This window comes from Myxocyprinus asiaticus, chromosome 34 (assembly GCF_019703515.2).
Source record: "Myxocyprinus asiaticus isolate MX2 ecotype Aquarium Trade chromosome 34, UBuf_Myxa_2, whole genome shotgun sequence".
Lineage (NCBI taxonomy): Eukaryota > Metazoa > Chordata > Actinopteri > Cypriniformes > Catostomidae > Myxocyprinus > Myxocyprinus asiaticus.
In genome coordinates, this window is record NC_059377.1 from 41,598,115 (window position 1) to 41,625,181 (window position 27,067).

The following is a 27,067-nucleotide window of genomic DNA, read 5'->3' on the forward strand; positions in this document are numbered from 1 at the left end:
CCAGCGGGTGCATTAGCTTGTTCACCATAGCAAAGAGGGCTTTAGGTCTACAACTTGCTTGTTGGATAATAGAGAAAAAGTACATTGAACGTGCAGTGTTGAGTGCTGCTCTGTACCTCAGCTGATGTTCTGTAAGAGATAATGAATGAACAGTGAGGCCTGTTTTTCTAGAGTTGTTCAAGACGACGACCCACTCTCTTCAATGCCCGCAGTTCAGGAGTAATCCAAGACGATGAGCGAGAAGTGGGCACCAGCTTTGTCTTGATGGGGGCGTGCTCCTCAAGAGCAGCTGAGATAGCTGAATTATAATTTGAGAGGATGTTTGAAGGACAGGACAGTTTCAAAGAGTCAGAAAGTACGGGTGCACAGACAGATGAGGGATCAGCTGCTTTTAGGTTGCAATAAGATACCACAGTTTTCTTGTATGACTTACAGCGAGGAAAATTAAATGAAAATTCTATATGTTTGTGATCTGAGATGCCAATTTGTGTACCAGTTGTAGAAACATTATTAAGACCTGATGTACAAACTAAGTCAAGTATATGAGTATATGGGTATGGGTAGAAAAATTCACATGCTGTGTTAAATTGAAGCATTCAAGAACATTCATGAGTTCAGTTGTATTTGAACAGTCAGTATCAACATGGATATTGAAACCACCAATCAGTATAACATGGGGAGACGTAGCACAGGCAAGAGTGAGTTTTTCACTAAGTTCAGAATAAATCAATAACACAATTAGAGGACTTTCACCAAAAATCTTGAGAGCCAGTGATGAGTGCATTGAGAATTGATGCTTTGTCCATTAGAGAGCGACAGTTCAATAGTGCCAAATATTGACAAACAAATATGAAGTGTTTTGATGTGGAGTAGTGATCATCTTTAGTTAAATGCCTCAGTGAAAGTGAGTTTGAGCATCTTGCTGATGCAACATCAGTTTTACAGCACCATCTGGTGGTCAAATTTTAATTTTTTTCTCCCAATTTGGAATGCCCAATTCCCAGTCCGCTTTTAAGTCCACATGGTCACGTAGTGATTCGCCTCAATCCGGGTGGCGGAGGATGAATCCCAGTTGCCTCCGCATCTGAGACCATCAACCCGCGCATATTATCACGTGGCTTGTTGAGCACGTTGCCACGGAGACATAGCGCATGTGGAGGCTTCACGCCACCCACTGCAGAATCCGCGTTCAACTCACCACGCGCCCCACCGAGAACGAACCACATTATAGTGACCACAAGGAGGTTACCCCATGTGACTCTACCCTCCCTAGCAACTGGGCCAATTTGGTTGCTTAGGAGACCTGGCTGGAGTCATTCAGCACGCCCTGGGATTCGAACTAGCGAACTCCAGGGGTGGTAGCCAGTGTATTTTACCACTGAGCAACCCAGGTGGTGGCCATATTTAATTAGAGTGACTGATCATATGACTCTCTCCCCAGATAGGGAGGACTATCACTACTGGTTGTAGCAATCTGAACCCAATCCTATTAATGTAGTGGTCCATCTGATCGTCATCTGATCCAGGAAATGTGTTTTTAGCCAGATAGCACATTATGTGCTGTCCGCACATTGTGATTCGTGTGGGTTATCTAATGATCTATGCATCCGATTACTTTGTGTGTGGGCCCGTTGATATTAATAGTATTAATTGATAGTAATATTATGTTTTGTTTTTTAAGCAAAAATTTGGCCTATAAGCAACACCTGTTCACATGAAACACAATTGTCAAAGACATATACTTAGCTATTACTCGCTATATTTTTGTCTGTGAGTAAAACACATATGCTGGTTGTATTCTACTCTTTGAGAGCTTTCCAACAACATATGACACATGGCCATTTGATCAGTTTGATGTTTTACAGATTATAATAAAATGTGCCTAAAGTGACAATGCCTAAACATTCAACTTCATATGGGCCTTCTTAGAAGCATGAAAAACAAAGTTATTATTCAAATTTGGATTAAATTATACACAGACACAAGCAACAGGCTTGTACGTAATTGGGAAACATGCTCAACCGCAGCAAAAATGTTAAATAGAAAATAAATCAACATTTTTGACGTAACGAGTAGAACTATGTGGACTGCTATAATTGACACGATTAGCTAATTGTGGCAGCTGTAACTGTAATCTCAATTATTTATTCGGTTAATTGTCCAGCCCTATTAGGCAAAATATCCACGCTACTCTTTATCCATACAACAAAAGTGGACAGTGATTTTTATTCCCAAGCTCCAAAAAAAAACAACACAGAACATTTAACGTCATATCACTTTGTACTATTCTTCTGAAGCCATGCATCATCTCAAAATGTCTGTTTCTCATATCCAAGATCAAAATGCTCTGAGGAAAGACATCTGTGTTGGGGAATATGTCCGTGAATATGATCTATCAAATCAGATCCATACATTTGGTTTCTTTTTGTGCAGGCTGTGGCAGCATACACCTGCAAACTGTTTGAAAACAAATGTTGAACATCTTCCTACTACCCTCTCAAGTCTCTCTGGCTGTGCGTCTTTGATATTCTGACATCTGTCAACAATATGAGCATTTTAACTCATATTACATTCACTGAAGTGAGGACTCAAAGTGATCCGTACAAAAGTCATTGGCAGGAGAAAGTCTATTCACAGCTGCTCTGGGTTTATCAGTCCCACGGGAAACAAAGTTACACTGTTGACTCTATTGTGAAATAACTGAATCATCAGTTACCAAACACAAAATGATTCCCGTATAGTGTATCGTCATTATTCAATATAACTCTACTATAATAATAGACTAAAATATTATCTTCCAAATGTATAATATTTCCAAATATCTAATAACGACATTTATACAGAAATGCTAAAATATCATTAAGCCACTTGAGGCCAAGAATTACAGTGGTTTTACCATGGTTAAGGGATGTTGTTTGGCACAATGTGAAGTCTCTAAGTGTGTGTTCACACTTGAAGTTCGGTTTTATTGGTTCTCTTGGTCCGGACCAAAAAAGGAAATGCTACATTTAGTTCTGGTTCACTTAGCGTTCACACTGGCATTTTTAACACCGAACCTAAAGATATGAAACAAAAGGCATCAGGAAAAAGTCACAACCTGATTGGACAGCTATTATGACGTATATTTTGCGACGGAACTTGCCGAACATCCAAAGCAATGCTGGCTGCTGGCTAAATGCACTCGTTGGATTTATAAATGTATATATGGTGGTATTTTTACCAGCTGAGATCACACAAAGAGTTAATAAAATGTGTAAAGGAGTCAAAACAGCACCAGGATTTCCTCCGTTGCACACACAAACGAAGATATGCTGCAAGGACGGCTGACGGCGGTTCCGACGCCTGTACCAAACTGTAATGGGCAACATAGCTCCTATGATGAGAAGAACCAGGTATGCTGGAGGTCAGGAGGCAAATTACATCCTGTTTTTGGTCCGTTTAGACGTCTTTGGTCCATGTTGCGTTCATATATCAATCGAACCACACCAGAGTTTGTTTGGAAGCGGACAGAGACCCTCTATTCAGGCGGTCTCGGTCCGCTTGTTTGGTGAGCACCAAGGTTCGGATGGCAGCATTCACACTTGTTCAAATGAACCGCACTAACAGAGCAATCGCACCAAAGTTCGTTTTAATCGAACCAAACCTGCCAAGTGTGAACACACCCTAAAAATGTCTTATTCATGGTAAAATCAATGTAAAGCAGTATCAAGTTACTTCTTGCTTTTGTGGCCCCTGCAACATGATAAAAGACACCATTGTTCAATCAATTGTTTTATAATACCATATATAATATCATGCATTTACTGCAAACTCACTTTCAAACAAAGGGTTGTAACAAGATAGCAGTTATTTTTAACGACATTTCCTATAATTAAAAAGTGCTTAATAGAGTGTTTATCATTCAAAAAGATCACATCTTCCAAAAACAGGGGTGACTGCAATTCTTTCCCATCTTACCCCAATTATGAATAGCATTCTGTTTGTTGCTGTTGGTCTGCGTCATTATAATTAGACTGGAATGTGGATTCTCTCATTCACTAATTTTTTTTTTATTATTTATTATTTTTGGTGAGTAAGTAAAGATATCAGAAAAGATTAAGTACTTTCTACATTGAATAAGTTTAAGCGTGAACTTGGAAATATGAAGTAAATTCTACATTTACACTCAATTCAAGCATGTAAAATGAATGCTCTAGCTTAAGTAAATATTATTTATGACTGATTGTTATCTTTAAAATGCGTTATCATGGATCAGTTAGGGCCCTGTGAAATCAGTTTTATTTTTCCACAAATTCTGTGTTTTCCGTTTTATTTTCTCTGAATTTCTCTGATTACATTTTATCATTGAAAAAACGTCTAGTCAAATTAATTCAAAGAATTTTAATTAAACAAAAACAGAACAATTACTTTTCATTATCCCTTTGCATTATTTAATTATTTTTTTTAAATGAGGAGCGTCTATACTGATCATCACAGCACAATCCAAAACACAAATAAATGTGTTATTTTATTTGATTATTATTTTGGTCAAATACAATGCTGCACAGTAGAGCGTCACAGTATTAATTAAAACATTATTTCTTAAATATAATCTAATCATTATTATTGATATATTATTATTACAACTACTACTACTACTACATTGAATATTAAATGCTACTTATACAGAAGTAATATATTTCTGTTGCATTTTTTTATGTGTCTAGTTAAATGGAGCTTTTATTTTGGTGGATGTTTTTGACGGCTTCACTTCGCACCTCCGGAAAAGCAGTTTGCTATATGGGATACTGTGCTCAAAAACTGCAAAAGGCTATAATTTAATTATATTAATATATAGTCTGCATGTGCTGCACGCTTCATAGTGAATAAAGTGCTCTTCTCATTGTCATTAATGCACATACACTCTTACAAAAAATCTAGACTAGCCACAAATTTGCCGCTCTTTATTTTCACATGTAAATGAGCTTTTGATTCGCCACAAATGTTTGCCAGAAGTTTGCAGCCCTTCTCCGCTAGTGGTGAACCTCCGGCAAACCTTTGGCAACAATGGACAATTTGCCGCAACTTAACTGCAATTCTCATCTGCATGTGAAAATTATCAGTGGGCAATTTGCGGCAAGTTTGCCATGAAGTCTCAATTTTCGTAAGGGCAGAGCGCACGTGATGTTAATGATGCGGTTAGTGTATAAGCAGTCGCTTCTCATATTCACTTACTGTTGAAGCACGCAGCTCATATAGGCTATTTGTTTAATTATATCTCTGCCTTTTGTGGTTTAATCACACTAGAACATATCATGATTGTAATATGGTTAATTGTGCGTTTATACATTAAATTTATCCCAAATATGTCAAATTCCATGACATTCCATATTTTATAGTTAGGGCTAATTCCGTTTTTATGACTGGATTCCACAATTCCGTCTGTATTTTCCACAACGTGGAAATCACAGGGCCTTAATCAATCCTAAAGTAGAAAACCCTGTCATATTTCTTGGCCAATTTGAGTAAATTTCACAAGTAAATAAAATAATAAACCTTTTCTTTTCGAAGCTGGTTTTCCCAGCATGCACCGAATATTTAATATTGAATATTTAATGAGCTTGCAAGATTTTTACTTCCGACATTTTCTACTAAAAATAACCCGTTCATGATCAAAAAATTATCTTTTAATTGTTACCATCATCGTGTTTAATTGTTAACATTAAGTGAGCGTGTGCAGCTCTGTATAATGATTCTATCGCCTGTAATGCAAGGTAATGTTGGCTTATAGACTACATAGTATGCGTTAAGTTTCCCTGTGGAAGACTTTTGTATGTCATGCGATACATGATTAACCCTATAACACTGTGTGTATCAAATATGATGCACAATGTTTGACGGCTCCTGTTTCACTCTCTATCTCTGTTCAAGCTGACGAGCCAAACAACCTATGGTATGCACGTTTATGGCACTATCTACTGGTTATTTGTGGGGGAAAAAAATGGTTTTAATTTTTAAAATCAGTCAGTTAAAAAATGGTGGTGGCGAAAAGTGACTATGTTGAGATAAATGACAGCTTATTTAAAACGTTATTTAATAATAACATTATTATTAAAGTTATTGACATTTTTTGGCAATAAATGTTTGCTTTATAAAACTAGCCTATTGTTGTTTCAAAGCACAATGTTGAAGTTAATAAATTACAATGTTCAATTTATGTGTATCAAATTTGATACATTAGGCTTTATGGGTTAAACATGCCATTAGCACTATTTATCTGATATTTACAAAGTGTTATATTTATAATATTATTGTTCTTTCCTCTTGAAAGACTAAATAGTAAACTTTGTTATAATTTTAAAAAAAAAAGTGTTATACAGTGTGTTAAATCTTTTTTTAAAGGGCAAAAAGGTATCTCAGAATTCAAATATGACAAATTTAAAATATGACACGCTGTAATAGACAAATAAATGAACGTATATATGATATGCATGCCTCTACATCCTTTAATCTATGTAGAAAATGAAACAGGACAGTCAAAATATTATAAGGAAGATTACTGAAATAAAACTTGGTGCAGTGATTTCAATCGAAATATATTAACAAATTCAGTCAAAAGGACAGGAAAAAGAGATTTAATTAACTAATGTGGCAGAAAATAAACATTGAAATGCTATGGAAGAAAATGAGTAAAAACACCAAATGGGAAACTAAATGGAGGAGAAAATTAACTCTAAAGCCTAATGTATCAAATATGATACATTTAAAAACAAATTAAAATAAAATAAATAAATAAATATTATATATATATATATATATATATATATATATATATATATATATATATATATATATATATATATATATTTATTTTTTACTATTTATTTTTATATTTTGTATGTATATTTTTTTTTAATGGTACTAAAAAAAAGTTTAATGTCAAAAAATTATAATTTTCTGACAATTCTTTCATACGACAGGCTTTACAGGGTTAAACGTGTGTTTAAAAGGAAAGTTTGAATTGAAATGTTCTAATAAAATGCTCCTCTAAATTTTACTAAGTATATTTAAGTACCACGTACATATGATTTGTAAGTAAACCCCCCCTTTTTCTCCCAATTTGGAATGCCCAATTCCCACTACTTAGTAGGTCCTCGTGGTGCGGTTACTCACCTCAATCCGGGTGGCGGAGGACAAGTCTCAGTTGCCTCCGCTTCTGAGACCGTCAATCCGCGCATCTTATCACGTGACTCGTTGTGTATGACACCGTGGAGACTCACAGCATGTGGAGGCTCATGCTACTCTCCGCGATCCACGCACAACTTACCACACGCCCCATTGAGAGCGAGAACCACTAATCACGACCACGAGGAGGTTACCCCATGTGACTCTACCCTCCCTAGCAACCGGGTCAATTTGGTTGCTTAGGAGACCTGGCTGGAGTTACTCAGCACACTCTGGATTCGAACTCGCGACTCCAGGGGTGGTAGTCAGCGTCAATACTCGCTGAGATACCCAGACCTCAAATTTAGTCACTTTAATCAATATTATGTCATAAAGTTACCGTTAAGTAGATTCTACTTAATTTTATACCAATTTATTGTGCAAAAAAAGTCTTCTTTTTTTTTTGCAGTGTAGACTGCAGACAAACACTTGCATTCATTAGTCTCTGTGTTTGGCCTTGGTCTTGTTAGAAAGTAAAGACTCAAGGTGGTCAAGCTTCTTTCATTCTTAACCTTCCTGACACACACGTTGACCTCCTGTCAGCTCCTTCCCTTTAAGACAGACGACTTGAGTCAAGACACATGCAGACGGGTGAGTGTTCGAGAGTGTTTAGGTAAGCCAGTGTCATGTCTGTGCTCATAAACAACAGATCTATGATAGTGGGAGTACTGTGGTGTGACAGTTGCCCGCAGGTCTTCAGCGTCCACTAGTGGTGGTGGAGGTATTAGTCTGTCAGGCCAAAAAAACCAAAGACACATCTGGAGTGTAGATTGTTGGACACTTCATGCACTCAGTGGTCGCTGCTTGCTCTGCATAGCAGAACTTCGTAATTCACAGTGAGTGTTGCAACTATAGCGAAACTTCATGGATATAGCACCTTACAAATGTGAGTTGAATGCTTTACCATCACCCCACGCTGTTTGAATATGTACGTTATTTAACATAAGTTGTGACGAGGAGGAGGGCGTGTCCGGGCCGTGAGACTGCACGCCTGGTGCTGAGTTGCCTTAATCAGCAGGAGAGAGAGATAAGGAGGAGCTGGGGACGCCAAAGAGAGAGAGAGAGAGAGAGAGAGAGAGAGAGAGACACAGAGCTGTGTCCCTGGCTCCTCTTTATCCCTCTCTCCCACTGATTGGGGCAACTCAGCACCAGGCGTGCACCCTCACGGGCCAGCCACGCCCTCCTCCTTGTCACATAAGTGTTGAACTGAATTTGGCTAACGAATCGCTTGCGTTCGAAATGTCATTTCCGCCAGCTGACACAGCTGGTTTTCCATTTGGGACACTTTGAATGTACATACACTACATGGCTGAGTGCATAGTGTATATTGTGTCATTTGGGACACAGCTAAAGTCATACGGGTTTAGAACGACATGAGGGTGATAAAATTACGACAGAATTGTAATTTTTGGGTGAACTGTTGCTGAGATTGCACAGAGTTTTACAGCTATAAATGACAGAGTACTAGTGGATGCCTCCAAACCCCCGTTCAGTCTAAGTAACATCTCTGAGCATGATGTAATAAGGATAATTAACTCACTTAATACCTCCAAAGCCAAAGATTGCTATGGTATGGACTCTATAATGCTTAAGTCTTTGAAAGAGTCCTTGGCTTCACCCATCACAAATATCATTAACCTCTCAATCTCTCAAGGGGTTTTACATGGAAAACTGCTATTGTATTGCCAATCTTTAAGGCAGGTGACCCCCAGCTTATCAATAACTATTGGCCTATTAGCATTCTGCCTGTTGTATCCAAGGTGGTGGGGAAGTGGGTGTCAGAGCGGATAGTTTCTTATTTAAATAACAACTCTATTACCTTGCATCCCATGCATGGAAAAGATTAAATCAATGATGGATAAGGGTAGTACTGTAGGGGCTGTTTTTCTTGACCTCAGAAAGGCTTTTGACACGGTAAACCATAGAATACTTATTAATAAACGATCTTCCTTTAATGTTTCAGCCAATTCACGTAAATGAATAGAATCATATTTAAATGGAACACAATATTTGAAGGTTCATAATCATAAATCCACTGTTCTTAACACCCCTACCGGTGTCCCACAAGGATCTATCCTCGGACCACTTTTATTTAGTTTTTACACTAATGTTCTGCCTTCTGTTTGTCCTGATGTAGAGATCCGGTTATATGCAGATGATACAGTCATTTATGCATACGGTTGCACAAAGGAGCAAGTTGCTTCTAATCTTATTAGCGCAATGAGCCATATTACAACATGGCTAAATCAATCATGTCTCAAGCTAAATGTAACCAAAACTGTTGGTATGTTTTTTTGTTTTTTTTTTTCAAAATGGCCATGCACTACTCCAGAGCCAGATATAATCATATCTGGGCAAAAGTTGCAAGTTGTGACTGAGTTTAAGTATCTGGGTGTCTGGAATGATTCTAATCTTTCCTTTAAAACTCATGTAAAAAAGGGGGTCTGGGTAGCTCAGCGAGTATTGACGCTGACTACCACCCCTGGAGTCACCGAGTTTGAATCCAGGGCGTGCTGAGTGACTCCAGCCAGATCTCCTAAGCAACCAAATTGGCCCGGTTGCTAGGGAGGGTAGAGTCACATGGGGTAACCTCCTCGTGGTCGCGATTAGTGGTTCTCGCTCCCAATGGGGCGCATGGCAAGTTGTGCGTGGATTGCGGAGAGTAGCATGAGCCTCCACATGCTGTGAGTCTCCACGGTGTCATACACAATGAGCCACGTGATGAGATGTGTGGATTGACGGTCTCAGAAGCGGAGGCAACTGAGACTTGTCCTCCATCACCCGGAATGAGGTGAGTAATCGCGCCACCACGAGGACCTATTAAGTAGTGGGAATTGGGCATGCCAAATTGGGAGAAAAAGGGGATAAAATAAAAAAACTCATGTAAAAAAAAAATATGCCAACGAGTTAGGATTAATTCAAGTAATTTTAGATTTATCAGAAAATCACTGAGCTATGAATCAGCTATGATATATATAAACATCATGATCATTCCACATTTCACATATTGTCTGACAAACAGGGCACAGGCTAACAAATCGACAATGAAGCCACTTGAAATTTTATATAAACGTACCCTCAAAGTTCTAGATCAGAAACCTAACACCTTTCACAGCTGTCAAATTTTAAATAAACATAGACTTCTGAGCTGGGAAAATTTTGTTAAATATGCTAATCCTTGTCTTGTTTTTAAGATATTCATCCGAACTCGTAAGCAGAAACTTCCCAGGAACACTTACACCTCATTTACTCCTCGTACGCCAACTTTTGAGGTAACCGGCTTGGAAGACCGAACTACATACATTCCCAAACATTCTCTGGGGCTGCACAAGAATGACAAAATACACAGATAAAGCTTCAATTACACACTTAAAGCACATCCTTTGCTCTTTATTTCATCATTAAAAATGGCAAAATTATTTTATATCACATTGTAAATGCACACTGTTTTTGTACATATGTTTTTGCACAACTCTCTCCAGTCTCTGAGTGCTGTGAAAGTGGTTATATACAGTATCTGTGCTGTATTTACAGAGGGATGTTTGACTCACAGCATATAAATGCGTGTCATTCTACTAATAAACAACCTTTCTAGAGCACTAGAGTGATGTCACATTACTGCTGACAATGTTTGTCATTGTTCACCGCTCATGCAGTGTTCAGCTTTACGTTTTATCCTTTTCTATGCATTTCTCCCTGTCTCTCATTCCCGTAACTTTAAACTGCCTTGTCTAATGATAAAAATGCAAATATGAACACAACTTCTATCATATACCGTCTGCAAATACGCAGATATCTAGTTTAAACAAATGTAATTAAGGAACCTCACAAAACTTGCTCAAATCCAGCGTCCAATAGAGCAGTTGTTCCCAATCCTGTTCCTGGAGACCCCCCCACCAACACTACACATTTTGGATATCTCCCTAAATAAACACACCTGATTCAACTCATCAGCTCGTTAGTGGAGACTCCAAGACCTTAACTGGGTGTGTCAGAAAAGGGAGATATACAAAATGTGCAGTGTTGGGGGGGGTTTCCAGGTACAGGGTTGGGAACCACTGCTATAGAGCACTCATATATCTTCCTCTGAAACGCGTATTATAATAGCCTGGATCATTGGGCTGGGTATCGATACAGATTTCCTGATTCGATTCCAATTCACAAGCTCTCCATTCGATATCGATTCATATGGGTATATCTCAGATATAATGTCCCTTTTGCTGACATATTTAATACGTTTTCTCCAAGCTAATGTTGTTAATTACACAGGGAACCTTCTAACAAGATATAGTATGAAAATATTAATTTGACTAATTATATCTTATTAGTTTTTCATCATTTTGGTCACATTTTAGTCATGTATTTAATCAATAGACATGATATTATATTGGATATATTATATTTTGTTAAATTTATTTGTTTAATTGCATAATTTGCACTATTTACAAGTAGGCATGGGACGATATGGTTATCTCGCGATTCGGTTCGATATACGATACGAGGCTGATCAGGTGCAGAACAAGCAACAGAACTGAAGAAATCCTGTCCTGAAAAAAGTATTTGAAAGTGTATATTTATATTTTAATTATTTGTTTGTCATCATTATTTTAATCAAAATTTCTACATTATATTAATTAATATTATATTATGAAATATGAGCTTTCACTGTTTGAAATAATGTGTACAATTTACAAGTAATAACATTGAGTTTACATTCATTTGTATAAGAAACGCTTAAAAGGTTACTGTCACTTTAAGAGTTCGAGCGACTCACAGCATTCCAGTTCAGCGAACATCAACGAGATTAAAATGTATATTTCTTTTTACTTTTTTATCTGACTGTAAAGAACAGAAAGGATGTTAAGACACATTCAATGAAAGTGGAGTCGCCTCATCTTTGATGGACACACATTACACGGAGGAAATGATCCGCTTTGAAGCACTTTTCATCTAAACAAGGTGATTTTCCAGTTATTCCAAATTTATTAAAGCTAAATTCAGGCACTTTAAGGACCTTGTGTGAACCCTGTAAACAGTGTAGAAAAAAAGTGCAGTAGTGCAGTAGTAGAGAGATTATGATGTTTGATGGTTTATTTTATTTATGATCATATGGACAGAAAACAATGTTGCAAATTTCTTTTTATGTTTCAAGTTATGCCATGAAATGGTTTGTCATTATTTTGGTTCGTGATATATCGAAAATCCATATATCATCCCATCTCTATTTACAAATATTTACATTGATTTGTTGAACACGTGTTAAAAACCCGTACTGTCTCTTTAAGGAAACCCGACAGTTCTGTAAACAGCGTCTTTAAATTAGCAAGTTAACAAGAGAAAGACTCGAATGGCATTATTTTATCTGTACTATGCTTGATATGAATTTAATGTTTATTTTTTGTTGTTTTTGATGAACAACTGAATGTAGAGAACAGAAAGAGTATTGAAAGTGACATTATTCAAAGACAATCGGGTCTCGTGGATCTCGTTTTTGGACACACATTATACGGAGCAACTTTTACTCTCAACATGCAGTGAAAGGATCTCACTGCTGAATACTCCACCACTATACTGTTTTACTGAGTGAAATCTAAACATTTACCAGCCAGTTGCCAATTTATATTCATTTTTAGTCACATAGCGTGACATTTGGTTGCAAATGTGAGTGATTTCCTCTTATAGTGGAGGGTTGCGCATAGAGTAAAAGATCAATCCGAACTGATGAGAATCGATATCGAATCGACCAAATGTAAAAAATTTGCTGCTCTCGCTGTATAGGGTTAAGACTAAAGAAAAGCGATTCACACGTCTTTATGCACTGTCGACAGATGTGCCTGCTGTTGACTGTGCAAAAAGCAAAAATGACAAAATCATAGAAAAAGAGCATTAATCATTTCAAAACATGTGTGGACACAATCTTCCTGAGGTCATGGGTGGGTTGGGAGTGATGTCACTTCTTTTAAAGCCTGAGCGCTTGTGTGTGTGTGTGTGTGAGTGTGTGTGTGTGTGTGTGTTGAAGCCCTGAGGACACAGTGATAAACTATGAGGTAATTTCCCTCCATTGTAGGAGCCTTTACAACCAGCCAGAAAGAGCATTTTTACCATTTCAGCAAGTGAGCATCTAAAAACACTCACTGCTAGTGCGCTATATTTCAAGTCTTCTAAAGACATACGATAGCTCTGTGTGAGGAACAGACCAAAAATGCACTAAAAATGCGTCCATTTACTCTAGTAAGGCACATCAAGACACATCACACCTAGTTTGACAAAGACAGAACTATTGAAAAGGCTGTTAAGAGCAAAACATCAAACACACCAACTCTTACACCGACGACGTGAGGGTTTTTAAAAGATCTTTAAAAACACTGGGACATAAACCAGCTGTTATACCTAAACAATGGAGGCTTTTGGGTGAATTTAAGCAAGTCTCAATAGGCATCAGCATTTAGTCAGCGCTGTCTCCTGTGTTTCAGTTTACGAGTGCCTTCCACACGTCTCAAAGACTAGCACTGCTGTCAGAGTCAGTTTAAGCCTCTTAAGAGCTGCTGGAAAACTTAAAACAGAGCTGGAGAAACATCAGGGATGTGTCACAGAGACACGACATCGCTTTCACACTGAGACTCGAGCGCTTTCACACAGATACATGCAGAGAGCATTTAGAGAAAACCAGAGTCAGCTTTACTTTAAAACCTCTCTAGGACAACATGACAGCTTCATAACTGCATGTTATTAGCATAGACTTCAAGAAAGGAAGGAAAAATGCAAAATGGGTCTTTTTACAAAGAGATGCAGCAGAGTCTTAAAGTCTGCATCCACACTGAAAATCTGTGATTCAAAATCTAATTTAAACCTGGAAATAAATTGAACGTTTTAGGATTTTGGAAAAAAAGGTGACATAAATGTAAAGTAAGTGACTGTGATGTGAAGTAATATTTAAAAACAATATTTAAGATTATGCAGTATTCCTAGCATAGGCCTTTATCCTTTTGCTGATTAAATGGCACCAATAGTTAGTTTTGGAACTATTGGATATATGCAAAAAACCATCAACAATAGTTCGCTGATTTTTTTTGGGGGGGGGGGGGGTTTGTTTGCAGCGTTGGAGGTTTCTAGAGATCAATCACTGACACCACATAGGGAATTGCTGTATATATATATATCTGTCGTAATTATCAACATTTATCCATATCATCATCCCCACTTTAATGCATATTGTGGCGGAATGATCCGCCCCTCCCTCTCGTCATCGTCACCCTGCCTCTAAGGGCCACTTCAGCCAGGCTCACGAAGGAAGTTGGGCAGGAGAGTGAGAAGAGATGCATAATTAACAAGCCTCGTTCTGACAGCGGTGGATGAAGCACACCTGATGTGAATAATGCTTCATCACCGCTGTCTTTAAAATGATGCGCAGATTGACAGTCTCAGACGCAGAGGCAACTGAGATTCGTCCTCCGCCACCCGGATTGAGGCGAGTCACTACGCCACCACGAGGACTTAGAGCGCATTGGGAATTGGGCATTCCAAATTGGGGAGAAAAATAAAATAAAAAAAATTAATCAATAAATCAATAAATCTGGTTTTTGCTTTGTCATTATGGGGTATGGAGTGTAGATTGACGTGAATTTTTTTTTATTTAAAGCATTTTAGCATAAAGCTGCAACATAACAAACTGTGAAAAAAATGAAGGAGTCTGAATACTTTCTGAACACACTGTACTGTATAAATCGTGCTATAACCCAATTTAAATAATTAAATATAAACAAAAATATTTTAATCACAGATGAGTTAAGTTTACTTGTAACTATTTGTGACGAGGAGGAGGACTGTAACAGTTAAAGGACGGGCAAGGAGGTGGCGGGAACTGGCTGATCAGTAAACGTAAATTTAATGTTAAACATAAACTTAAAACAACATAAAACATAAAACGAACACACGCGTGCGTCTCTCTCTCTCGAACTGGCGTCTCTGGCTCCCTTTTATCTCGCTCTCCCGCTGATCAGCTAATTCAGCGCCCTCCTCCTCGTCACACTAGTTAACGTTACTTAAAAAAAAAATTAAGTTCAGTTTACTTAAGCCAAATAAGTACGTTTACTTAGAAAAAGCATGCAAACCAACTGCCTTGAAAAATCGAATTAGATGTTAAAAATTTCTGCGTTATGGACCAAATATTATTTTTTGTTATATGGTTGTTATTGGGATTTTGGTAGCAAAATAAACTGCACCTGGGATTTTATTCATTTTGCACTCCTGTAGCCTCTATTTCTGAGTTAGAAAAGATTCTGAAATGTTTTAAATATGAAAAAAAAATGTAGCGGCCGATTTATCGGTTAACAGCTTTTCCACCAGCTTAGTTATCGGTATCAACAAACTCCACTACTCGCCGACCTCCAATGCACAATAAAGAGGTCATGTGACAACACTGTAGCACACTACTGTTTTACTGTTATATACTGCATACCGTTTTACATTATTTCAAAAATAATAAGCATACTGCGCAGTATGCAGTACGTTAGTGCAGAAAGTACATTTGAATTTTTACCATAAATATTTTCAAAATTCTAATTAAATTCGTATTTTAAAGTCAGCTGATTTTAAAATTGCCGCTGTTTCCTTAGTCCACAAGAGGGCGCATTGAACACATAAACCATTAAGCACCATGTTATATTATTGCAAAGAACATTCCTTGCTGTTAAAAAAAAGAGCAGTCCATTTTCAACTAATCAAATAAATAAATAAAAAAGTTTGAATCGGTCCATATTATCAAATGTTATGCCAAAAGTAAAATGAGGGGGGGAAACGCTTCAACAGACAGTTCACATGGTGTTACACTTGCATTGATGCCGCAGTATACAACCCCAGACTCGAGCTTCATAATAATAGAAATACCACATTGCTTTTTATTCAGTACAGTTGTATGTAGGGTAACAATATTCACAGATAGCAGTGGTATTCAGCTAAGCCCAGTCCAGGGCCTGTTCAAACAGATGGAACACAACAGAAATGAACTGAACGCGAGATTGAAATCCTTTCCTGGCAAAGTGTTTTAAAAAACTCTGAGAAACGCTTATAAGAGAGCAAGATGCAACGGCCAAATACCTCCATCAACTGTAAAGGGCTGTTCACACCGAACGCTTTTGCAACCATCCATTTGTTCTTCTATGTAAACGTGCGCTAGACGAACATCTTTGTTTTTGTTTATTCAGCATCTCGTGCAGGAGTACTGTTTTTTAGATGCTGTGTCTAATTAAAAAGAACTTGAGACACCTGCTTTCTGTTAAACTGTATTTGTAGGAGCCCGGGTAGCTCAGCGAGTATTGACGCTGACTAACACCCCTGGAGTCGCAAGTTTGAATCCAGGGCGTGCTGAATGACTCCAGCCAGGTTTCCTAAGCAACCAAATTGGCCCGGTTGCTAGGGAGGGTAGAGTCACATGGGGTAACCTCCTCGTGGTCACGATTAGTGGTTCTCTCTCTCAATGGGGCATGTGGTAAGTTGCGCGTGGATCGCGGAGAGTAGCATGAACCTCCACATGCTGCGAGTCTCCGCGGTGTCATGCACAACGAGCCATGTGATAAGATGCACGGATTGATGGCAACTGAGACTTGTCCTCCACCACCCGGACTGTGGTGAGTAACCGTGCCACCACAAGGACCTACTAAGTATTAGCCAAATTGGAAGAAAAAGGGATAAAAAATAAAAAAAAGTGTCTAGCCTTTTTTTGCGCAAGAATGTGATCGATCTGGTCATCGTCAGTGCTTGGCACACATCCAAAATTTGAATGCACAGATTTAACTTTCGAATGTGCATTTTTTTCGAGTATTCAAATTTCGAATTTTAATTTGACAGCCCTAGAGTGCTTTAGCATTCCATTCCGAACATTAGCCTGGGTCTGTGCGCTGAGGCTTCCTGTATGCATGCCATCACTTCCTGTAATAGCATCACACTGAAGGCAGGTGCTGAAGTAGACAGATTCCCACAGGAGCGCAAGACAGAACAGTAGCCATTGTGTTCATGTGCCTTTGTATAATGTAAACATGTTTCCTTCTGCTTCCACCAGCAGAGATCTGGCTCTGGATTTGCACTCGGAGTGGAAAGAACTGAACATTTCAATTCATTTTTGAAGAGTTTTAGTGGTCTATTAAATCATCTGATTAAGCTGATGCCGTATTTGTGCTGAAAATAGCGTTTTTTTCATATAGTGCCTATTAAACTGGATAACGGGTGGTTGGCGAATAAGACACAGATTGTTTGCATGTCACTTCCTGTCCAGTAGCACACAATGGCCGATCCTCCCCTGTTCTGCACTAATGACGGGTCTCTCGCCGGTGCCACAGCGTGTTACCGAAAGACTCCAGGGCACAAGAACTAGAAGCAGTTCAAACCCTATTTCCTGTGGAGTGGTCTTTATGTCCAACCAGCCTGCCAACGTGACCTGAACACACAGTACAGCCTTTAAAACGCTGCTCTCCTGCAGAATGACGGGCTTCAACTGTTTGACAAGAAACTCAAGAGCCTGCACAAAGACACCAGTTATACAAGCATTCTGAACACACGTTGCAGCCCAGGTGGTTTACTTGGCCCAGACTGGTATTACCCAGGATTAATAATTGTGAATTAAAGTAAAACGTCCAGTATGGAAATACACTTGGGCAAGATCCAAAGAAATGTTCTTCACGCTGAGAACCAGATCTCCAAAAACTGGAGAAAACACAGTCCAGAACACTTTTATAAAAGCAACATCTGTGTAAGATGTTGGACTTAAATATAAGTGGGATTACCTCTGCGGATGGTGAATGAGGCATTCAGACAAATGGAAATTGTAAGTACAGATGTACCATCACTCACTGTGAATGGAGCTACTGTTTACTGCAATGGGACGCTCTCAGAAATTAAAGGAATATTCCGGGTTCAATACAAGTTAGCTCAAGCGACAGAATTTGTGGCATAATGTTGATTACCACAAAAATTAATTTCGACACGTCCCTCTTTTTCTTTAAAAAAAGCAAAAATGGAAGTTACAGTGAGACACTTACAATGGAAGTCAATGGGGCCAATTTTTGGAGGGTTTAAAGGCAGAAATGTGAAGCTTATAATTTTATAAAAGCACTTCTGTTAAAACGAGTGTATTATTTAAGCTGTAGAGTAGTTTAACGTTTATGTCAGATTGGTTGTGTTGATTATTATATCTGTTAAATAAATAGCAATTAAACTGCATAGTTCAGGCCTTGCTCTTAATTTTTAAAATGAATATTTTTGTAATGTACCAAGTTAGAAGATTCCCTGTATAATTTACAGCATTATCTGTGAGAGAATCTCTTTCATATGTAAGCAAAATGGACATTATAATTAAAATATCCCCAAATGAAGTGAATCGCCTTTATCGGGGGCCTGGGTAGCTCAGCGAGTATTGACGCTGACTATCACCCCTGGAGTTACGAGTCTGAATCCAGGGTGTGCTGAGTGACTCCAGTCAGGTCTCCTAAGCAACCAAATTGGCCCGGTTGCTAGGGAGGGTAGGGTCACATGGGGTAACCTCCTCGTGGTCGCTATAATGTGGTTTTCGCTCTCGGTGGGGCGCGTGGAGAGTTGTACGTGGATGCCGTGGAGAATAGCATGAAGCCTCCACATGCACTACGTCTCCACGGTAACGCACTCAACAAGCCACGTGATAAAAATGCATGGATTGACGGTCTCAGACGCGGAGGCAACTGAGATTCGTCCTCCACCACCCAGATTGAGGCGAGTCACTACGTGACCATGAGGACTTAGAGCGCATTGGGAATTGGGCATGCCAAATTGGGGAGGGAAAAAAAAAAAAACACATTACATAAATTGTCACACTGAATTAGGGCTGTCTGGTATACTAACATAAAATATTTTTTTAAAAATGCTCTATAAAATCTCACCTTTAAAAAAAAAAAAAAAAAAAAAAAAAAGAAGCCTTATGCAGATCCTCAATAAAATATTTACAATATTATAGCGATGATTTTTCTGCCGATATAAAATTAAATAAATATCATGACTAGTAAGATGGTTTTTATGACTTTTTAGTTTGGCCACTACAATTCCTTAAGAGCAAATAATTAGACTACGATCCTTCCATACTAGTTTATCAAAATTCACAAAAAAATACCTACAAAATAGTCTTAAATGGGTCAGTACATTGATCTAAGACATCATTTTCCTAAACACATGTACGCATAGTTTCAAAATGTACCCAAAGAAAAAGCCGTTTTCCTCTTGAAACCCTGAGGGACTTTACAAGGTAGCTACATCCTGCTAAACCAATCTTAGTTAAACACTATGCCATCACACACAAACATCCTGTCATAGTGACTCAAATCACAGCCCCTCTTCCTGTGCAGCTAAAACAACAGCATTAAAGATATTTTATGGTGAACTGTTCCTTTAAGAGAACACTTTACAGAGACATATGCAATTGACCCAAAAATGAAAATTCTGTCACCGTCATACAGGTTTGGAACAATATGAGGGTGAGTAAATAATGACAGAATCATTTTTATTTGGGCGGGGGGTGAACTTTTCCTTTAAGTATCGTATGGAATCCTGTTTATGTAGGCCAAATTTGTATTCACACGGGTGAAGCTCCCTTTATCACAATGCTGTACTCGAAGATAAAAGATAACAACCAGACATAATTTACACTGAAGCTCTGATGTCAGAGTCTGGAGACTAAACCGGCAGTTCTTGACTCGAGGCGGGATGCTGTTGCCCAAGCGCCAACTTTAAAAATACCCCAGCCCTACACGCTGTCATTGTACGACTGGAAACGCGTAGCATCATCAGAGTGGGAGACCCAGGTTCGAATCCCGCGAAGAAACCAGAAAGTAACTGCGTTCACATAATCAGTTACGAGTGCGATTTGGAGGCTGAATTTCCCCCCTTACATCAGAGTTTGTGGCTGACGTAAATGGTCATCCAAATGCTCGAAGTTGGTTTATTACATACAGTGCATCCGGACAGTATTCACAGCGCTTCACTTTTTCCACATTTTGTTATGTTACAGCCTTATTCCAAAATGGATTAAATTCATTATTTCCCGCAAAATTCTACAAACAATACCCCATAATGACAACGTGAAAGAAGTTTGTTTGAAATCTTTGCACATTTATTAAAAAGAAAAAAAGAAAAGAAAAAAAAATCACATGTACATAAGTATTCACAGCCTTTGCTCAATACTTTGTTGAAGCACCTTTGGCACCAATTACAGCCTCAAGTCTTTTTGAGTATGATGCTACAAGCTTGGCACACCTATTTTTGGGCAGTTTCTCCCATTCTTCTTTGCAGGATCTCTCAAGCTCAATCAGGTTGGATGGGGAGCATCGGTGCACAGCCATTTTCAGATCTCTCCAGAGATGTTCAATCGGGTTTAAGTCTGGGCTCTGGCTGGGCCACTCAAGGACATTCACAGAGTTGTCCCGGAGCCACTCCTTTGTTATCTTGGCTGTGTGCTTAGGGTCATTGTCCTGTTGGAAGTTGAACCTTCACCCCAGTCTGAGGTCGAGAGCGCTCTGGAGCAGGTTTTCATCAAGGATGTCTCTGTACATTGCTGCATTCATCTTTCCCTCGATCCTGACTAGTCTCCCAGTTCCTGCTGCTGAAAAACATCCCCACAGCATGATGCTGCCACCACCATGCTTCACTGTAGGGATGGTATTGGCCAGGTGACGAGCGGTGCTTGGATTCCTCCAGACATGACGCTTGCCATTCAGGCCAAAGAGTTCAATCTTTGTTTCTCATGGTCTGAGAGTCCTTCAGTTGCCTTTTGGCAAACTCCAGGCAGGCTGTCATGTGCCTTTTACTGAGGAGTGGCTTCCGTCTGGCCACTCTACTATTCAGGCCTGATTGGTGGAGTGCTGCAGAGATGGTTGTTCTTCTGGAAGTTTCTCCTCTCTCCACAGAGAAACGCTGGAGCTCTGTCAGAGTGACCATCGGGTTCTTGATCACCTCCCTGACTAAGGCCCTTCTCCCCCGATCGCTCAGTTTGGCCGGGCGGCCAGCTCTAGGAAGAGTCCTGGTGGTTCCAAACTTCTTCCATTTATGGATGATGGAGGCCACTGTGCTCATTGGGACCTTCAATGCTGCAGAAATGTTTCTGTACCCTTCCCCAGATCTGTGCCTCGATACAATCCTGTCTCGGAGGTCTATAGACAATTCCTTGGACTTCATGGCTTGGTTTGTGCTCTGACATGCACTGTTAACTGTGGGACCTTATATAGACAGGTGTGTGCCTTTCCAAATCATGTCCAATCAACTGAATTTACCACAGGTGGACTCCAATCAAGTTGTAGAAACATCTCAAGGATGATCAGTGGAAACAGGATGCACCTGAGCTCAATTTTGAGTGTCATGGCAAAGGCTGTGAATACTTATGTACATGTGATTTTTTTCAGTTTTTTATTTTTAATAATTTGCAAAGATTTCAAACAAACTTCTTTCACGTTGTCATTATAGGGTATTGTTTGTAGTATTTCGAGGAAAATAATGAATTTAATCCATTTTGGAATAAGGCTGTAACATAACAAAATGTGGAAAAAGTGAAGCACTGTGAATACTTTCCGGATGCACTGTAAATGCATTCAATTAATATACTGTATATCATAATTAATACATTTTATTTCATGTTTACATTTTATTTCATGTTTACAATAGATTTGATTTAAGTTTATGAAACCTTTTGAATTCAATGCAGAATTTTTAACTGTAAATTGCTTTGTGAAATTAAACTGAACTTAATTTAATTAACACCTTATTTCTATAATTACATAAAGGGGTTTAAAGTCTGGACCTCCAAGACTTAATGGCAAAATATGGACAATGTTTTCCTCCTGTCTAATATACATTCTGTTTGAATGATGTTTGATATTAGGAAATAAACTGGCCTTGTTTGCCTTCAGATATTCCTAAAGATTTCTTGAATGTTCTGGAGTAGGAAACAAACATTTTCACAAGCACTGTCCTAAATCAGCTAAATGTTTTATTCATGAGTGCAGTCAGAATCGTGTGCTCATGCGTGGACATTATGTTTTGGCTAAGCTATAGGCTATGCATAATTTCATTTCATTAAAACTGACTGATCTCAGTTCAGGAGGCTCTGTGCTGTCAGTAAAGGGTTGAACTTTCGACGTATAGAGTCATGTGACCAAACAACATGGCGATGATCACAGCAGAGTTTGTCTTTGGGAGAAACGCCAACAAAACTACATCTAAGAAACCTAATTACGTTTTTACATTGAAACTAGTTTGAGTCAAAAGATTAGAGTCTCTAGTTTCATCCGATGTGCCATTTTTAAAATTTGAGCGATGTATCGCGAAACGGCACGCTGTTAAACACAATGACCACATCCGTGGACTATAGGCTCATTTTCAGTTAAAATATCCAATATATTCACTGTGCATTATCACATTGAGAATAAATGGATGCATCCAAAAACTGGAAAATGTTGATTTCAGAGGCTTTATATGGAGTTAGGATGAAAATAAGATGCATTTCTAACTGTTCTGAGACCAGTGCCGACTGACAGCACACTGGAGGTTAAGTCATTCACTAAATAGGGAGCAAGGGAGCATCCTATAGCTCTCTATGCAGTTAAGTGCATTCACTCCTAAAATCTGATCAAAAGTTCAGTTTCAGGCTGCAGATGATGTTTGGATCACTCAACATGTTTGACAGACATGAGACAATGATAATCAGTACATAGATTCAGAATTAATAATGTATCATTTTATTTGAACATCGTTGGCAGTGATTGGATGATGCTGGCCATTAATTTGAATAAGAATTAATTATGCTAATTTCTGATGTAATGTCTGTAACGTCTCAAAAACATGAATAACCAACACTCCTGCAAACATAATAAACAATTTAATTTAAAAAACCGCTTGGGCGGTCAACGAAAAATTTTAAATGCAGGAAAAACCCTATACATTACAATTTTACTCCTCTGATGGTTAGGTTTGGGGGGGGGGGGAGGGGTCAGTTTATAAAATATCCATTCCTCTTTACTGCATACATGCTATACAGCTGAAAACAAATCGCTTCACAACTCACTTTCGGCACCCCTCTGTGGACATTTTACCAAAACAACTGAGCTCGCACGTGCCCATATGCCTAACAACACTTACCGCTTTGTCCACTGGGGGCAGCGTTTCGAATTTTGGTAAACACGGACCGATTTTAGTTAAAGAAAAGTCAGCCTACTGTTTCCGATTTCACTGTGAGATCAGTCTGGATATAAGAACCAAAGTACTTTTTGCAATTGCAATACTAAAAAAAAAAAAACGATTTTGGTATTCCCGTGGTTAGATGTTAAAAAAATCATGATAATACCATTATGTACGCCCTAAACAAACCTTGATATTACCATGGTACCATGTCCAAGAAATTATGCATATTTTAGTAAGTGTGGTAACTGCACCTTTCACATTTTAAACTGAAATGATCTCGAATGGATGTTTCTGCTCTATAATATCACTCTGATTATATCTAATGTATTATTTCATTTTTCTAAACTACCATGTCTATAACTAGCATACCGCTCTTTTTTACATACTAATAAATCTTATTTACTTATTCTGCGTTCTTTTAAAATATTTCATTCTGTTTGTGTAACTTATTGTCTTATTGTCTGGAATAACACAATGTCAACAAATACTGTATGCTGTGGAATGTGGTGCTGAATATTTGACAAATATAATACTGTGTAGTATAAACTTCTGACACTGAATTCAACATGAACACTCAGCCCAAATTAATGATTAATTTATCGAATGATTCATACACAGTATCAAGGGTGTTCACGCGCAACGCAAATAATGCGCGATCCCGCACAAATGCATTAATATTGGATTTAAATCGATGCAATCTGGTCAATATTCCTCGTGAACGCATGGCAGTACTGTTCAAGCACAGAAATCCTCCTATTTACTGACAGACTGACAGTTTTTGTTTTTTCACTTAATAAAAATGATTGAAAACATTAATGAGCGCTACTCACTCGTTTACTGTGGAATCTGTCGCTCGCGCGCTGTGATCGATCTGTGGTAATATTACAGAGGTTCAAATCCCGCTTTTCCTGTCTTCTCCAGCCGTTTCTCTCTCATTCCAGCTTTTCATTCCCTCTCATTCCAACATGGCTGACGGGCAGAACCCAGCCCACTCCAGCTCCACACACACACACACACACACACACACACACACACACACACACACACACACACACACACACACACACACACACACACACACACACTCCTCCCAGTCCCGAGTGAATGAACGTCGCTTGAGTCGCACTCACGACTGCGGCCACTTTATGGAGTTATATATGTGCCACAATTCTGCACGCACAAAAATGTTCTGCGTGTGCAAGATGAAATGGAGCACAAAAAAAAAAATTCTGCATGCACAAGATGAGCGCACAAAAAATGTTCTGCATACGCAAGATGAAACTGAGTGCACAAAGTTATTTTGCAGGCGCAAGGTGATATTTTGAGCGCAAAATAATTTCTGCACGCGCAAGATGATAGTTTGAGTGCACAAAAAAATGTTCTGCACACTCAAGATGAAACTGAGTGCACAAAAAGTTATTTTGCACATGCAAGGTGATATTTTGAGTGCAAATTGTTTTTTCTGCATGCACAAGATGGTATTTTGAGCGCACAAAAAAAATGTCTGCATGCACAAGATGAAATGGAGCACAAAAAAAAAAAGATTCTGCATGCACAAGATGATATTTTGAGAGCACAAAAACATTTCTGCACACACAAGACGAAATTGAGCGCACAAAAAGTTATTTTGTACATGCAAGGTGGTATTTTGAATGCAAAAAAATTTTCTGCATGCACAAGATGATATTTTGAGTGGAAAAAATTAATTCTGTACGAGCAAGATGATATTTTGATCGCACAAAAATATATTCTGCATGCGCTTGAACTCAGTTTTGTAAAGCAATGTATCTACTTGCAAAGATAAATTCATTTTGAGCAAACAAAAGTCAATTTTGCGCTTGAATAGTTTATTTGAATGTGAATTTGCTCAGAATTCTTAAGTTTTGCTTTCTCTTCCAACCCACTCTGCGTGCAAAATACCTGTATGCATGCTCAAAATATCATCTTGCACACGCAGAATTTTTTGTGTGCTCAAAATTTAATTTTGTGCGTGCAGAATTGTGGCACAAGTATAACTCCATAGGAGTCGCGCTCACAACTGCAGCCACTGGTGCCGGGGTAGTCCAATTCTTTTCAGAGAATCGGAACTCGGATGGTTCTCTGTCAACGAACCGGTTCAATAAACCCAAGGGCGTAGCAGTCCTGGGACACGTGGGGGACACGTCCCCGCACTCTTTAAAAAGGTGATTTTGTCCCCTGCACATTTTCAAGCTAAACCCATATCGAGACCAAATGGTGGATGTGTATACAGTATTCTTTGCGTTTTATTACTTTGGGCTGACTTGAACAATCCAGCCAATCTCAAGTGAGTTTCATGAGCTGAAACAACCCTTACGTAATAGGCCGTCAGTCAGACAGTCTAATCAATGGGGCTCCGTTCATTTCTACAAAGTTGCTTTCAACAATGCTCATTTATCCATGTTTTTTATTGGCATTGATGTTGATCTAGAGATGAAGAACACACAGACGAGAGTTATTTATCGGCATATCATTCTTGATTGGCAGCATTACGTGAAATGCATTGCAGAAAATAAACTTGTGCATTTTACTGAAGTCAGTCGATATGTAGACACGCTTTTTATACATGAAAACATATGGACGTTTATAATTATTATAAGACTATTATTGTTGTCTTTTGATAAAAGTAATGATCAGCAGCTCCGAAGCTGTAGGGAAATGATAGATTTGCTTTGTTCTTATAATGTAAGGACTGTAAAGAGACCAATGAAGCAGAGCGGGAACTACAAGCCTGCTTCGATTGCATGGATTGGAGTGTTTTTGAGGCTGCAGACACCAATCTGGATGAGCTCACAGATACTGTTTCATCATATATCAGTTTCTGTGAGGATATGTGCATTCCTACTAGGACTTATTTAAAGTTCAACAATGACAAACCATGGTTTACAGGAAAACTCAGGCAGCTTTGTCAGGCCAAAGAGGATGCTTACAGGGGTGGGGATAAAGTCTTGTACAATCAGGCCAGGAACACACTGAATAAGGAAATTAGAGTGGCTAAAAGAAGATACTCTGAAAGCTGAAAAAACAAGTTTTCAGCTTATGACCCTGCATCAGTGTGGAGTGGCATGAAACAACTTACGAATTACAGGACTCCTGCCCCCAACCCTGTGGTGGAACCAACAACTGGCTGACGACCTGAATGTGTTCTACTGCAAATTTGAAAGGCCCAATCTCACACCCCACACCCACTCTGACCTTCACTTCACACAAACACCAACACCTCCTGCAACCCCCCTCCTCCCCCCTCCTGCTACTCAACCTGCACTTAAGATCTGTGAAGATGATGTGAGCCGGGTCTTTCGGAAACAAAAGACGAGGAAAGCTTCAGGCCCAGATGGCGTCTCACCAGTGTGTCTTCGATCCTGTGCTAACCAGCTGGCCCCCATCTTCACACAGATCTTCAACAGATCACTGGAGCAGTGTGAAGTCCCATGCTGCTTCAAACACTCAATCATTATTCCTGTCCCAAAGAAACCAAAAATCACAGGACTTAATGACTACAGACCTGTCACCCCCCAACACTGTCCCCCCTCACCATTCTGAACAGCACTGTGGCAGCAGTGGAGTCATTCAGGTTCCTGGGCACTACCATCTCACAGGACCTGAAGTGGGAGACCCACATTGACTCCATTGTGAAAAAGGTCCAGCAGAGGTTGTA

General features: G+C 38.9%; 1 protein-coding gene across 1 annotated transcript in view; it reads right to left on the reverse strand.

Annotated features, from left to right (window-relative positions):
• ptk2aa (protein tyrosine kinase 2aa) overlaps window positions 1-24,361 on the reverse strand; it is a 135,732-nt gene extending 111,371 nt beyond the window's left edge. Inside the window, exon 1 of the mRNA XM_051670956.1 lies at window positions 24,222-24,361. The gene's annotated coding sequence lies outside the window, so the exon portion shown is untranslated. The remainder of the gene's footprint in view (window positions 1-24,221) is intronic.
• Between the last annotated feature and the right edge of the window lie 2,706 nt (window positions 24,362-27,067).